The sequence below is a fragment of the Stegostoma tigrinum genome, chromosome 8, assembly GCF_030684315.1.
Source record: "Stegostoma tigrinum isolate sSteTig4 chromosome 8, sSteTig4.hap1, whole genome shotgun sequence".
NCBI classification, from domain to species: domain Eukaryota; kingdom Metazoa; phylum Chordata; class Chondrichthyes; order Orectolobiformes; family Stegostomatidae; genus Stegostoma; species Stegostoma tigrinum.
The window spans coordinates 99,184,556-99,197,299 of NC_081361.1; the positions used below are offsets into that span (position 1 = coordinate 99,184,556).

General features: G+C 43.7%; 1 protein-coding gene across 2 annotated transcripts in view; it reads right to left on the reverse strand.

The window, feature by feature from the left end:
- Positions 1 to 6,672, reverse strand: part of lpar3 (lysophosphatidic acid receptor 3) — a 71,889-nt gene extending 65,217 nt beyond the window's left edge. Inside the window, exon 1 of one of the 2 annotated variants that reach the window (XM_048539745.2) lies at positions 6,397 to 6,672. The gene's annotated coding sequence lies outside the window, so the exon portion shown is untranslated. Of the gene's footprint in view, positions 1 to 5,739; positions 5,815 to 6,396 lie in introns of those variants that run through there. The other variant, XM_048539746.2, reaches the window with a different exon arrangement.
- Positions 6,673 to 12,744: the final 6,072 nt, after the last annotated feature.

Below are 12,744 nucleotides of genomic sequence, written 5' to 3' on the forward strand. Positions count from 1 at the left end.
AATATTTATCAAATGAGTTACATAAAAACATACAAAATAGGAGCAGGAGTAGGCCATTCAGCCCTTCGAGCCTGCACCACCATTCAATATGATCATGGCTGCAATCTCAGTATCCCATTCCTACCATCTCCCCGTACCCCTTAACCCCTTTAGCTGCAAAGCCACGTCCAGTTCCCTCTTGTATATCTCTAAAGAACTGGTCCCAACAGCTTCCTGTGGGAGACAATTTCACAGGTTCAGAAGAAATTCTTCCTCATCTCAATCCTGAATGGTTTACCCCTTATTCTTAGACTGTGATCCCTAGTTCTTGACTTCCCCAACATTAGGAACATTCTTCCTGCATCTAGCCTGTCCTGTGCCATCAGGATTTTATATGTTTCCATGAGATCTCCCCTCATTCTTCCAAATTCTAGTGAGTACATGTCCAGTCGATCCAGCCTGTCTTCATATGACAGTCCAATGTGTACACACTTTGACTTACACAATTAATATCCACCCTCGATGGTGGGCAGTGAATAATGAATAAGTTCTTTGAGTGGAGGAGAATTATAGCTATGCTTGATCATGTCACATCGCAAACTTCACCGACTCACACCAATATCAAACTGCTACCATTGAAAAGCAATTGAGAGCTGCCAAAAGTGTCTACTTTCTCAATGCTGAGGCATTTAGATGAAATGTAATACTTCAGCTCCAAATTAGGTTAAATAACAAGAAATGATTCAATGATTGAATCTAGAGCACTGCTAGGTTTTAAGCCTCAGCCAAGCAGAATCTTACTAGTTGCATCACTGATGAGGTAGGACTCACAAAGCTGTCAAAGCTTGTAGTTTATTTTCATGAATGCTAGCCACAGTTACGTACTACCTAGGGACTTAATTTGAGATTACCAGGGTCATGTTAATTCAAGGTAAACATCATTCTGCAAAACTGAGAAACGATGATTAGCCACTTAACCTCATTGGACAAATGCTAAATGTTAAAATCTTTGCTCATAAATTACTGTACAGATACATTTCAATTTCTTTGCCAACATTTTTTTGTCCTTTCAATTTTAAAACCTCAAGGCAGCTTTAATGCATGAACTAATGCATGATTCTAATAAACCTCTTTTGAGATTATGACTGAACATTTGGCATTTGAGAAAACACCCAGCCACATTAAGCCATGATCAGCCATGATCATTGTTGAAATTCTGGAGCAGGTTCAAAGGGCTGAATGGCCAACGTCTGCTTTGTTTCTATTACGCGACAGTACATAATTAATGAGATTCTCAGATTGAATCCTAAGTGTGAACTTCAACCACAATTTAAACTCCAACTTTCATCTTTGCATTTACAGAAGACCATCAGCTCCCATATCTACGCCCAGCCGAAACAAACTTCCTATGCCATGGGAATTTAGGATAAAAATGAACTGTTGTCACAATTTCTTTTCTAAGCATCAAGTTATCATAGACATTAAATGTCACTAAGCTCCATAATATTCTCATTGATGAGTTAACTCATCGTAAACATGCAGGTCTGCTAAGTACATTTTTCTTAAACTAGGGGTCTCTGCATATATCCTAATCTGATTAAGTAAACGACAGTCCAACTGAGGAAAAATGAAACTGCAAAGCTGGAGAGGTGAAAAATGAAATAACCTCCCATAACAGGGCAGTTGAATATGTTGCATGCCAAAGCCTGGAATACATTAGACTTCAGGTCATTTCTCATCTTCAACCCTTGGCGCACTGACTACTGCCTTTGGGAGACATTAAAGTAGAGAGGTGGCAGAAACATTAGTAGATTATTTCAGTCTCTTATGAACCTGAGAGGTAGAGGAGGGTGGATATGACACTGAATGATGAGATGAAAGACAAGGTCAGTGTATTTAAAAATGCCAAGTATGGGGTGTGCAGGAAACACTGAAAAGGTTAAAGATATAGGATTGGAACAATGGGAACATTTTCAGGATGGCAAACTGTAAACAGTGGAGTGCCACAGGGATAAGTGCTGGGGCCACAATTATTTACAATGTATATTGATGACTTGAATGAGGAAATTAAATGAATTATTGCCAAGTTTGCAGATGACAGGGAAATAGGTGGGAAGGCAAATGGTGAGGATAACACGGGGACACAGACAGGTTAAGCGAGTAGGTTAAATCTTGGCAGATCGAATAACCTGTGGGAAAATACGAGGTTACGCAGAAAGAATAGAGGACCTGAATATCATTTGCATGCAGGAAGCAGCAGCAAAGATGGAATCCCCTTGAAGGAAGCACAAAAAAGCCAGCAGCCATGCTCAGGGAGTAGTAGGGAAGGCAAAAAGTACTTTGGCCTTTATTTCAAAGGGGTGTTTGCTAAAACTGTACCAGGCACCGATCTGACTACAGCTGGAATAATATGAACAGTTTCAGGTCCCTTTTCTAAGGAAAGATATACTGAAATTGGAGGCAGACAGAGAAAGTTTGCTGTGCTGATCAGCAGTAGGGATGGAGTATTCTATGAGGAGAAGTTGAGTAGTTTAGATCATTTCTTATTGGAAGGTAGAAGAATGTGGGACCACCTTACTGAAACATACAGGATTCTCTCTGATGAAGGGTCTAGGCGCGAAACGTCAGCTTTTGTGCTCCTGAGATTCTGCTTGGCCTGCTGTGTTCATCCAGCTCCACACTTTGTTATCGTGGATTCTCCAGCATCTGCAGTTCCCGTTATCACAGGATTCTTAGGGGAATGACAAGGGAGATGCAGAAAGGTTGTTCCCCTTTATGTAATGATGAAAAAAGGGTCACCCAGAATAAGGAATTTCTTCACTTAAAGCAAAGTGAATCTATGGAATACTTTAATGCAATGGGCTGGCGAAGCTGGTTCATTGAGCATATTTAAGTCTGAAAGAGACAACTTTTTGATTAGTAAGGGAATTACGGATGAGGTGAGTAAGATAGAAAATGGCAATGGGGATTATCAGATCAGCAATGATTCCATTGAATGTGTGAGCACACATGAAGGGCTGAATGGCCTACTCCTTGGTCTTATGGTGTTGTGGAATGCATTTTGGTAGAAACAAGGTCATTAGCTATTTGGAAGATTCAAATTTGGTTGGAAAATGAACAAAAGGGAGGCAGGCTCCAAATATATCAAGGCCTAATAGATGCATCATAGGAAGGTCACAAAAACAGCAATTTGCCTTTATTTCTAGAGAAACAGGTTTGGAAAGCAGGAAAAGTTGTGCTAAATCTGTATTGGAATTTGTATGAACCACACAGATTCTCAAGGACAAAATTGTATTAAGGATATAGAGTCACTGAAGATGATGCAGAGTGGATTAACACAGACAATTCCAGAAATGTGTGAGGTGTAAATATCAGGAAAAGATTGACAGGCTGGGGCTCTTTCTTTCAAAGAAGAAAGGATAAACGGTGATCCTTTCCAGGCTTTTACAATTATGAACATTTTTGTAGACTACTTACAGAGAAGATGTTTCCCCTTATCAGAAAGAACTAAAGGAGAGATCGTCAATAAGATAGTCATTGAGTCATAGAGTCATACAGCATGGAAACAGATCCTTCGGTCCAACCAGTCCATGCTGACCATAATCCCAAACTAAACTAGTCCCACCTGCCTGTGCTTAGCCCATATCCCTCCAAACATTTCTTATCTGCAAAATTGTCCAAATGCCTTTTAAATGTTATAACTGTACCCACATCCCCACTTCCTCCGGAATTTCACTACACCCACGAACCACTCTCTGCGTAAACAAAGTTGCCCCTCACATACTTTGCAAATCTTTCTCCGCTCACCTTAAAAGTATGCGCCTAGTCTTGAAACCCCTCACCCTAGGGAAAAGACACCTGCCACTCACCTTATCTATGCCCCTCATGAATTTATACACCTCTACAAGGTCACCGCTCAACTTCTTACACAACCAAATCAGAATTCAGACCTAAGACATTTACCTAAATTGAGGTGAGAGTGTGCAATTTGCCACAGAGAACAGTTTAAGTGAATGGCATTGATGTCTTTAAGGGGAAGTTAGGCACACACTTGAGGGATAAGGGAACACTGGGTAATGGCTGTAGGTTTAGACAAGAAAGGATGGGAGGAAGCTTGAGTGGAGCATAAACAACAACATAGTCTGGTTGGGGATAGTACGAACTGCAGATGCTGGAGCCAGAGATAACACAGTGAGGAGCAGGAGGAACACAGCAGGCCAGGCAGCATCAGAGGAGTAGGAAAACTGACATTTCGGATTGGGACCCTTCTTCACAAATCTGGTTGGGCCAAGTGTCCCATTCCTGTGCTGTATATTCCTATCAAAGATTGAAGTCAAGACTAGAGGAATTTGTTGTTGAGCCAGTGGTAAGATGCTGCTTCTTTATGTTGCACACATAGAGAAACATGAAACACAGGAGCAGGAGGAGACCTTCGTGCATCCCACAGGTCTGCCAGCCTGGATCCTGGTCAACGCCAGCTGCACAAGCATTGTCCGCTTTTTCTCGGAAATAGCAGAGGCAATTCTAAACCATTTCATGGTGGGTTTTGCGAGACTTTCTAAATGGGAAGGTCAGCATCACTCAGGGCTTTTCCATCTTACAGTGCACAATGGCATCACAGCAAATGGGCCAATATGTTTAACTACATGGTCACAATCTTTCAGAAGGCCCATGAAGCAGAGAAGACCCGGGCCATTGGGTTACAATGTGATATAGTCTGGCTGTGACAAAGCTGATGAGAAATTGATGGAAACCAATGTGTGATCTCTCTGTGTGGGCTAGCACATTAAGAACTTCCCAGCTAATGCAACCAGAAAAACAATCAAATGCCAAAAAGAAGCCTCCCAGTCCATGGAGCATTCATCAACTGAAAGATGTGCAGGCTGGGGTGGATTGGCCATTCTAAATGACCCTATAGTGTTCAAGGGTGTGTAGATTAGGTGTGTCAGCCGTGGGTAATGCAGTGTTACAGGGAAAGGGTAGGGGGATGGGTCAGGGTGGGATACTCTTCAGACGGCCGGTCTGGGTTTGTCGAGCTGGGTGGTCAGTTTCCATGCTGTAGGGATTCTATTCTATTCTACCTACTGAAAGAGACAACTTAATTCCTGATTGAGAGGACAGTGAAGAAAACCAATCTCATTGGGATAGTTCCTGCTTGATCTGGGAACGTAGTAAGGATTACTGTGGATTTTAACGAAGTTTTGGTCAAAAGAGAAAGAAGCTACTGATTTTGAAGAAGTAAAAACAAATCAATCTTTTTGAAAAGTGTGAGTTAGCAACTTTAAAAAGAAAAAGATTCGTGAAAATTTCTAGTATAGATCAAGCATCTTTAAATACAAATTGTGTACTTGATAGCATTCCCAAGGCCTTTTACTGAAGTGACATGGGGAGTGAATCAATGGCATTTAATTGGAGACACCACAAAGTGAGGGGTTTTAAGAAAGGCTTTGATGAACTCAATGAAGACAGCGTGGATTGAATCAGCTAAGCATTTTATCTTATTAAACACACACAGGTTTGTTTTCCCAATCTCTGAGCCAGAAGGTTTGGATTCAAGGCCCACCTGCTCCAGAGGTGTGTCATTACATCCCTGAACAGGGTGATTAGAGAATATCTGAAGAAGGATCACTGGACTCCAAACATTAGCTCTGTTTTTCTCTCTCCACAGTTGCTACCAGAAGTTCTCCAGCAAATTCTGCTTTTGTTGCAATTAAGTACAATGCACAAGATCTTAGATAGTGGATAAAATTTATCACTAACCAACGTGAGGATTATCTGTTCCTTTAGCTCCGTGCTGTTTGGAGGAACATTGTGTAAGAAAATCGGCTGAAGCTCTTCGCAACATTTCAACACCTTAATAAAGAAAAATCACTGGCCATGCCTTTCCTGGTGTGGAAAGATTGTAAGGTGCTATGTCAATGCAAACACGTTGCTCCTTTCACAAATCATCGGCTGTACCCAGCGTGTCTGCGAGTTGGAGAATATTGCAACTGGAACGCAGCATTTACAACATGAAACAATAGGCTGAGTGTTAGTCACTGTCACTTTTAACACACTGTCAGCCTGGTTCATATTTATCAAATGGAATGTTTTTACTTTGCGCAATTCCTTTTAGAAAAGTGGCGTTGTCTTAAACGCATTATACTCTGGAAAATCGTCGAAAAATAAATCACGATTTAACGTAAAATAACACCTCTCTCAGTCTTTCCAAAGCATGACCATGAAGTTTTTTTTTAATTGAGGTGTTCGGGATATTGAAAAAAAGAACTTCAGCTGATATTCTGACACATTGTGCAAGGAGGGATAATCTAATGGGGTTGTAGACTCCGCTGGGAAATCTCAAAGGCACCTGTAGTGAAGGAGCGGCGTCAGCCCCGGGGCAGGAGCAAGATCTGGGAACACACTGCATTGACTCACCTCCTCCAGCAGCCTGTTTGGAAAACTGCAGCTCTCCCCTCGCAGTCTCACCCACAGTGAACCATGGCCATGCGGTTTCGTTCGCTACCCCCGCGTTACCTTGTGGAGGATTTTTTTTGTTTTTGCTGGTTCTTGAAAAAAACTTGCAGTTCTGGCTCAATGCCTTTAGCTCAGGAGTTAAAGGGTTGTATAAAGTTTAGTTTAAAATCCTCTGCCGACAGGGGAGCAGTGAGGGAGAGTTCCACTTTGAGTAACTACAGTCGCCTTGAACCAAAAAAGTAAAGATGCAATTGTGTTTGGGTGGGAACATTGAGTCCATCCCATCCCTCATTGTCAGGAAGTTAGTGTCACTTCTCCGCATGTTAGGGCAAGTTCCGACGCTTGGAGGAAGGGAACATGTCAAACAAGTCTGGTAACAGCGACTGAGGTTTCTTGGGTAAGGCAGGAGATTTCAACATGTTGCCAGTTCTGGTTACAGACCTTTGGCGAGGGCGGACACAGCTGTGACACCAGAATCCTGTAAATTTTAATCCAACGCCGTGTGTCCCTGGGAATTGCCAGCAGACTGACAGTATGAGGAGGTGGAGTCCCAAAATACTGAGGGGCAAATATACCATGTGTGCACAACAGTTGGGAGCAGAGTGGGCCATTCAGATCTGCTCCACCTTTGGATAAGACCATAACGAAACAGATGAAGGAATGGGGGCATCTTTGAGTCATAGATTTGTACAGCATGGAAACAGACCCTTCGGTCCAATTTTTTTTTCTTTATTCATTAACACGATGAGGGTGTTGCTGACTGGGCAGCATTTATTGCCCTCCCTAATTGCCCAAAGAGCAGTTAAGAGTCAACCACATTGCTGTAGGATTGGAGTCACATGTAGGCCAGACCACGTGAGGATAACAGTTTCCTAATCTAAAGGAGACATTAGTGAACCAGATTTTTTTTTCTTGACAACCAATTCACAGTCATTGTTAAATTCTTAATTCCAGATATTTTATTGAATTCACATTCCACCAGCTGCCATGGTAGGATTTGAACCTGGGCCCCCAGAATATTTGTGAGTCTCTGGATAATAATACCACTGGCAATAATACCACTAGGCCAACACTTCCCTACCCTGAATTGCCTTTCCAAATGCAGCTGTTCCTCCATGCCCGCCAGATATCCTGAAATAATCTAGTCCCAATTGCTAGCGTTTGGCCCAAACCCCTCTAAACTCTTCCTATTCGTATATTCATCCAGACACCTTTTAAATGTTAGACAGCAAGGTGTGGAGCCGGCTGAACACAGCAGGCCAAACAGCATCAGAGGAGCAGGAAAGCTGACGTTTAGGGCCTGGACCCATCTTCAGACCCTTTTTCTGAAGAAGGGTCTAGGCCCGAAATGTCAGCTTCCTTGCTCGTATGATGCTGCTTGGCCTACTGCGCTCATCCAGCTCTACACCTTGTTATTTGAGATTCTGCAGCTTCTGCAGTCCCTACTATCTCTGAAACAACCTTTTAAATGTTGTTATTATATCAATCTCCACCACTTCCTCTGGCAGTTCGTTCCATCCACGCACCACCCTCTGCATGAAAAAGTTGCCTCCTTAGGTCCATTTTAAATCTTTCCCTCTCACCTGAAACCTATGCCCTCTAAGTTTTGGACTCCTCCATTCCATGGAAAACACCTTGTCTATTTACCCTATCCATGCCCCTCATGATTTTATAAACCTCTATAAGGCCACCCCTCAGCCTCCAATGCTCCAGAGAAAATAGCCCCAGCCTATTCAGCCTCTCCCAATAACTGAATACCTCCAACCCTGGCAACATCCTTGTGAATCTTTTCTGAACCCTTTCAAGTTTCACAACATCTTTCCTACAGGAGGGAGACCAGAATTACATGCAGTATTCCAGAAGTGGCCTAACCAATGTCCTGTACAGCTGCAACATGACCTTTCAACTCGTATCCTCAATGCACTGACCAATAAAGTTAACCAAACACCTTTACTATTCTGTTTATCTGCAACTCCACCTTAAAGGAACTACGAACCTGCACTCCAAGGTCTCTTGGTTCAGCAACACCTCCCAGGACCTTACAATTAAGTGTATAAGTTATTGCCTTTCCAAAATGCAGCACCTCACATTTAGCTAAACTCCACCTGCCACTCCTTGGCCCATTGGCGCATCAGATCAAGATCCCATTGTACTCTGAGGTAACCTTCTTCGCTGTCCATTACACCTCCAATTTTGTCATCTGCAAACTTACTAACCGTACCTCTTAGGTCCACATCCAAATAATTTACATAAATGACAAAAAGCTGTGGACTCAGCACCGATTCTTGTAGCACACTGCTGTTTACAGGTCTCCAGTCTGAAAAACAACCTTTCACCACCACCCTCTGTCTTCTACCTTTGAGCCAGTTCAGTATCCAAGTGGTTAGTTCTCCCTGTATTCCATGTGATCTAACTTTGATCACCAGTCTACCCTGAGGAACCTTGTGGAGTGCTTGTAGACACCTAAACAATTCTAACAGGGCCTAAACATGGTGAAGGCACGAAGGGTGGTGCTGATGACCGGGGAGTCCAGAACTTGGGGTCACAGTCTGAAGATTGGTGGGAATTCTCTGCCTCAGAAAAGTGGTTCAGGCCAAACATTTTGAATGTTTTCAAGAAGGAGGTAGAGATAGTTCTTAGGGCCAAAGGGATGAGGAGAAAGCAGAAGTTGGATGATCAGCCATGATCATATTGAATGGCAGAGCAGGCTCGAAGAGCTGAATGGTCTATTTCTGCTCCTGTTTTTTTCTATGATTCTGGTCTGAACTCCAGCTTTTTTCCCTATTTCCTAGAGGACTGAGCCAGAGGTGGTGAAAGTCTTTTTCATTCTGGACAGTGGGATAAACAACATGGCAGGAGCAGGGTAGGCTCTTGAGCAAAGGTCTGATCCTTTCCTTCCGCTATTCATTCTTATTTCCTCTTTTTGCTTATTTTCTCCGGTTTTTAGTTTTTTTAACTTACCTTTTGAAGAGAGCTCACTCGTGGAGACAGCGAGCAGTGGTGCAGGTATGTGGGGGGGGGGGGGGGTGCGGGGTTGCGGGTGACAGAATTGCAACGGCTGGGGCCCCAGTGGCAATCAGCTGCATAGCAATTGACAAATCCCGGTGAGATCTGCCCAGTGCGGGTGAAAGCATGGCCAGAACGAGGGAGAGGCAGCCCTCCTGGGGAAGGACCAGCATGTAGCCCATCGTCTTATTGAATGGCAGAGCAGGCTTGGGCAGCTGAATGACCCATTTCTGCTCTTGTGTTTCTGTGCCTGGCCAGTTCTGTTGCATTACTGATAAGTTGACTGCTCTAAAATTTTACCATGAATAGGACTAACAAACAAGTCTTTGTGTAACTGAATCAGTGGCCATAAGACTATAGGCCGTTGGAGCAGAATTAGGTCACTTGGCCCAGCACGTTTGCCCCTGCATTCAATCATGGCTGGTATGTTTCTCAACCCCATTCTCAGGCCTTCTCCCCCTCACTCTAATCCCCTTAACAGTCAAGAACCTGTGGATCTGGAATATAAAAGGGGCATAAAACACAGTTGCTGGAAAAGCTCAGCAGGTCCTGCAGCGTCTGTGAAGGAAAAAGCGGAATTAACATTTTGGGTCTGGTGACCCTTCCTGAGGAAGGATTCCGAGGAAGGGTCACTGGACCCAAAACATTAACTCTGATTTTTTTCCTTCACTGATGCTGCCAGATCTGCTGAGTTTTTCCAGCAACCTCTGTTTTTGTTCCTGATTTACAGCATTTGTAGTTCTTTCTTTTTTTTTATTCATGTAGAAGGGAGATAGTGGCCTTGGTTGAAGCTGTCCTGCAATATTTTCTCCACTGTACACAGGAACAGAAGATGTCATTAAAACATGCTTCTTGTGGCTGAAGTTAATGCTGAGTCACAAAAAGGGAAGGCCCAGTCCATCCACCAGGAGGTGGCAAATACAAAGACTATCTCTTCACTCTGCCCCTACTCTGTATTGGTCTCAAACATTGATGCACAAAGCCACAAATTTCATTTTTATTCTTTGCAACGCCTTCAACGGAATTCCAATGCAGTTTAATTGATGTTGACTTATGTGTCTCATCCTTTGTGGACCAATAGCCATTAATTGGCTGAGGATTTATTGTGTTTAATAAAGTCTTTAATCCCTCACTATTGATAATATTGGCAACTTTCATGCTCTGACTGATGCCGATATATTCATTCAGTTCAAATGCAATGTCCTGTGATGAAAACCAGAATGATTATAAAGTAGTCTGCTCTCAGATCATTGTAGAATGCTGAATGACATCTCTTGGGGTACCAATAGTTTTTTGGTCACACAAAACTTGGGTTTTGCTGAAAAAAGCTACATTTTGTCAAAACTTTTCATTTTGCATTCATCAGGATGTTCCACAAGAATGCCACTTCACAAGGAAAATGACACTTATACTGCATGAGAAACATGTTGTTTAGTTCGAAAGGGGACTCTGATTGTTGGAGGCATTGTTGTAGAGAATGTATCAGTTAATGATAACTGACATTTAGCTGCCAAGTTTCTTTTAAATTTTAAATCAGGTAGATTGACTCTGATTTCTGCCTCGGCATTCCCAGAATTTCTTTTGCTTACTCATGGAATGTGGGCATCATTGGCTGGGCCGGTGTTTATTGTCCATTCCTAGTTACCCTTGAGAAGGTGGTGATGAGCTGCCTTCTTGAACTCCTGCAGCCCATGCACTGTAAGTAGATCCACAATGCCCTAAAGAGGGAATTCCAGGATTTTGACCCAACCACAGTGAAGGAGGAGTGATATATTTCCCAAGTCAGGGTGGTGAGTGGTTTGGAGGGGAAATTGCAGGCGTTGGTGTTGCCATGTATCTGCTGCCCTTGTTGTCCGAGATGGAAGGGGTTAGGGCTTTGGAAGGTACTGACTGAGGAAATCCTGTGCTATTGGAGGTAATTCTGATTGTGGAGACTTGTCTTCAAGAGGGACATGACTGAAAGCTGAATGTCCCAAGTTTTTGATGCTTCAGGTGTGATAGGAAGTGAGGTAAAGGGGTGGGGGAATTGCATAGCTGTACTGGGTAAGCAGACATCAGAGGACTTGCACAGCGAGCCAATTTGGATGGAACTCAGGAATAATAAAGATGAAATCACAATGCTTGGGGTATACTACAGGCCTCCCAACAGCCAGTAGGTGATAGAGGAAAGAATATGTGGGCAGATTTTGGAAAGATATAGAAACAGCAGGGTCATTGTGATGGGTGATTGTAACTTCTCCTATATTGACTGGGATTCAGTACGTACTAGGGGCTTGGATGAGACAGAAATTGTAAGGACCATTCAGGAAGGGTTATTGATACAGTATGTAATCAGTCCAACTAGGGGAAGGGGTTATACTGGACCAAAAACAAAGTTGCTGGAAAACCTCAGCAGGTCTGGCAGCATCTGTGAAGGAGAAAACAGAGTTAACGTTTCAGGTCCGGTGACCCTTCCTCAGAAGTCCTTTCTCAGAAGAGGTTATACTGAATAACAAAGTGTGGAGCTGGGTGAACACAGCAGGCCAAGCAGCATCTCAGGAGCACAAGAGCTGCCGTTTCAGGCCTAGCCCCTTCATCAGAGAGGGGGATGGGGAAAGGGTTCTGGAATAAATAGGGAGAGAGGGGGAGGCGGACCGAAGATGGAGAGAAAAGAAGATAGGTGGAGAGGAGAGTATAGGTGGGGAGGTAGGGAGGGAATAGGTCAGTCCAGGGAAGACAGACAGGTCAAGGAGGTGGGATGAGGTTAGTAGGTAGGAAATGGAGGTGCGGCTTGGGGTGGGAGGAAGGGATGGGTGAGAGGAAGAACAGGTTAGGGAGGCAGAGACAGGCTGGGCTGGTTTTGGGATGCAGTGGGTGGAGGGGATGAGCTGGGCTGGTTGTGTGATGCAGTGGGGGGAGGGGACGAACTGGGCTGGTTGTGGGATGCAGTAGGGGAAGGGGAGATTTTGAAGCTAGTGAAGTCCACATTGATACCATTGGGCTGCAGGGTTCCCAAGCGGAATATGAGTTGCTGTTCCTGCAACCTTCGGGTGGCATCAACGTGGTATTGCAGGAGGCCCATGATGGACATGTCATCTGAAGATTGCGAGGGCGAGTTAAAATGGTTCGCGACAGGGAGGTGCAGTTGTTTATTGCGAACCGAGTGGAGGTGTTCTGCAAAGCGGTCCCCAAGCCTCCGCTTGGTTTCCCCAATGTAGAGAATGTAGGCCATTTTAACTCCCCCTCCCATTGGTGTTGGGGTGGAATGCATTGAGGTTCTGTGTGGCCTGTTTCCACACTGTAGGGATTCTATGAAACTTTGAA